We start from the raw sequence: 3,573 nt of genomic DNA on the forward strand, positions 1-3,573 counted from the left end.
CTTCTTTCCTTCCTTCCTTCCTTCCTTCCTTCCTTCCTTCCTTCCTTCCTTCCTTCCTTCCTTCCTTCCTTCCTTCCTTCCTTCCTTCCTTCCTTCCTTTTCTTTCTTTCTCTCTCTCTCTCTTTCTTTCTTTTCCTCCCTCCCTCTCTCTCTCTCTCACTTATGATAGATACACTGTCGTCTTACATGGAGCCTAAATTCACTATAACTTCTTTCCCTAGAACAGTTATCTAGCCATACCTTCTCTGTCCTATACTTATAAAATTGATTTTTTAAAATTCTAGTGTAGATTGTCATATTGATTCACATTAAATTTCATCTTATTGGATTAGGCCCACCACTCCAGACCTTTTTGAGCACTTATCATCTAACATGTGAGTGATGTCTCCTAGTGTCATATTATCTGCAGATTTGACAAGTAAGAACAGCATCTTCCAAAATTGGACATTTTATTAAGAGCGGTTAGGTGTCACAATTGATAGAAATTGGGACTTGGAGTCATGATAGAGGAACCACTTGGCATTTCACAACTGTAGGACCTTCAACAAATCACTTAATCTTTCTAAGCTTCAGCCTCCTTATCTTTTAATAAATGGAAATAATTTTTACATGATATACCTCATATATGTGGTAAGATTTGAAATTAATCAAATACAAGCATTTACTAGGTAATGTGATGTAGTAGATAGAATGCTGGGCCTGGAGACAGAAAAACTCCTCTTCTTGGGCTTAAATCTGGCCTCAAAACCCTGGGCAAGTCACTTAACCCTGTTTGCCTTAATTTCCTTATTGGCAAAATGAGCAAGAGAAGGAAATAGCAGACCACTTCAGGATCTTTGCCAAGGAAACCCCAAATGGGGTCATGAAGAGTTGGACATGGAGGAAAACGACTGAATAACAACACTAAGGACCTACTTTGTGCCAGACACAAGGGATGCAAAAACAAATCCTTGCTCTCAAAGAACTTACATTTCACTGGAGGGAAACAACAGGCACACAGGCAAGTAATAAAACAAATATAAATTAATTTCTAGGATAATCTAGAAACGTCTATTGTAGGAGGTGGAGCCTTAGCTGAACCCTGAAGGGAGCTAGAGATTCAAAGAGGCAGAAAGTGAGAAGGGCGATAAGGGCCCAGAGGGAAGATAGGATATGTGGTGTCTGGGGAACAGCAAATAGGCCAGTTTGTCCTTACAACTATTTTGGGGATTCCATTAATTAAAAATTCCCTCAGAAGGCCCTGACAGACATGAAGCTTGACAGGCCGGTGGGGCAGATTCGTTCATTTCCCTGCCTAGGTAGGCGAATGTTTACTCTGTGTATGGAAAGAACTAGTCCATAATTTCTGTCTGTCAATAGTTAATAAACAAGAAGAAAAGTAATTCCTTTTCCTTTCTACTTCTCTGCCCCATCCATTACCAATTCAGCAGCTCAATCTTTCACTCCTGACGCTGGTCATTGTGGCCTATAGAATGCTGCTGTCTTAAAAGACCAAATTTGGCTCTGAGTCTTGGGTTGAGACAGTTCAGTAGCTTGAGTCCCCTTTCTGAACTAGCATCACCTGAGAAAATAAGGAAGCCTGGGAATGACTACTTTAGGAAAATGATTTTCCTTGGGGAAAAGGACATGGAGTCGCATTAGATAAATAGGCCTGTGTGGAAGAAACAAACCACCCTTATGCCTTTTAGGTAATCACTGGTCATGAGCCACAAACAAACTTCATAAAAGAGATATTTCATTTATCAAACTCCTGGATCAAACAAACAATACTTTCTTTACTATGAATAAATGCGGGAAAATACCACCCCCTTGCAGGTAATAAATAATATTCTCTTTGTATATCCAGCATCTAGCACAGTGCCTGGCATATAGGAGATGTTTACAAAATGCTTGTTTATTGAGTGATTGTTCATTTATTAACACCTAGAATGTGTGTGATCTTTTCTGGTGAAAGGAGTACCCACAACAATGAGGTCTCAGATACTGGAAGAAATGAAGCAAATAATAATAGTTTACCCTCATATAGGTTTTAAAGTCTAAAAGTACTTCATACGTATTGATTCTGAGCCTCATAACACCTCTGTGAGTAGGCATTGCCAAGATTTATCTACAAATGGGGAAACAAGTTCAGACTCTTTCAAAGTCACATAGCTAAGTAGTGATAGAGCTAGGAGTCAGACACAGGTTTTCTGACTCTGGGCCCAATATTCTTTCATGATGCTTATCGATATCAGCGACATAAACCTAGTCTCCTTCCATTCAAAGCAAATAAACTTGGAATTTTGAAGAAGTTCAAAAAGATGAGACAGAGACTACCTGCATAGATTAGAGCTTTCACGAGGTCCTTCACACAGAGGAAGAGTCTCGACCCTGGGGGCTCTGACTAAATTTGACTAAGTACAGCCTGCCAGAAGGTAAGTAGTACGCTCCTTTCTATGGTTGATCTCTGTAAAGATATTTAAACACAACTTTTTTTTTTTTAAAGTTCTTTGTTTGGAGTTTAAACAGCTCCTTTATTTGATTGTTGATCCTTTTTCCAATTAGAATCATGGCTTCCCGATTTGATATTTATCTTCATTGTTTCACTGAAAATACACACCAATAATTTTATTTTTAATATTACAAATGACCTCTGAGTATATTTTACCATTAATCTCCCTGAGGAGGCTTGGTATTTAACCATTCTTCATTAGGGCTCCCTATAAAATGTGTCATTTTCTTCTCTGGTTTGTTCAGTAAACAGAGAACAATTCTAAATCTCACCTTGGAGAATTACTTTTCATCCCCAACCAATTATAGCCCCAACTGAGACCATTGAAGGTGTCTATTTTTAAAACCTGCAGTAGGAGAGAGGGGGGAGGCTGGAAATGAGAGAAAAAAGAAAGCAGGATGGCTTGCTGGGTCTTGAGAAGAAAAAAAGAGAGCTAACTTATCAGTGGGCCCTGTCCTTTGTGGTTAGTATGCTAAGAAGGCGGTAGTGTGGATATAGGGGGAATTCACTATATTGTGCAAAGAAACCTGGTGAGTACTCATTGACCCACTGATAAGACTATGGAGACAAAGAAGTCAAAAGGAAAAGGACTTGTATGTATAAGAATATTTATAGCAGTTTTTTGTAATAGCAAAGACTAGCAATAAAATAGGTGTCCATCAATTGGGAAATGGTTGAATAAATTATGGTATATGCATATATTGGAACCACAAGAGATGAGAAATATGATGGATTCAGAGGAATATGGAGACATTTGTTAGTAGTAATAGAGGGAAGTTTGCAGAACCAGGGAAATAATTTACATGATGACCACAGCATAATGTGAAGGGGTACAACTCTGAAAGTCCTTGGAACTCTGAATAATGAGAACCACTCATGACTTCAAAAACCCAAGGATGAAATACACCTTCCTTTCCTCAGTTGGGAGGTGGGGGACTAGGGGTACAGAACCAAACATACATTCATAGGCAGGGATATATTATGCCTGATTATACACATTTGTTCTAAGAGAATCCTTCTATTGTTGAGAGCGGGCACATTATGCTGTGGTCATCATGTAAATTATTTCCCTGGTTCTGCAA

At 38.8% G+C, this 3,573-nt stretch overlaps 1 protein-coding gene and 1 long non-coding RNA gene across 2 annotated transcripts in view; one reads left to right on the top strand and one right to left on the bottom strand.

Moving 5' to 3' along the window:
* Positions 1-3,573, bottom strand: part of ALK (ALK receptor tyrosine kinase) — a 1,085,901-nt gene that overhangs the window by 218,140 nt on the left and 864,188 nt on the right. The window lies entirely within an intron of this gene.
* The window catches only part of LOC138149161 (uncharacterized), a 55,004-nt gene continuing 53,582 nt past the window's right edge, over positions 2,152-3,573 (top strand). Inside the window, exon 1 of the long non-coding RNA XR_011165248.1 lies at positions 2,152-2,414. This is a non-coding gene — a long non-coding RNA (uncharacterized lncRNA). The remainder of the gene's footprint in view (positions 2,415-3,573) is intronic.

Source organism: Petaurus breviceps, unplaced genomic scaffold (genome assembly GCF_028583685.1).
Source record: "Petaurus breviceps papuanus isolate PSGF00001 unplaced genomic scaffold, PetGlider_PUasm1.0 90845, whole genome shotgun sequence".
NCBI classification, from domain to species: domain Eukaryota; kingdom Metazoa; phylum Chordata; class Mammalia; order Diprotodontia; family Petauridae; genus Petaurus; species Petaurus breviceps.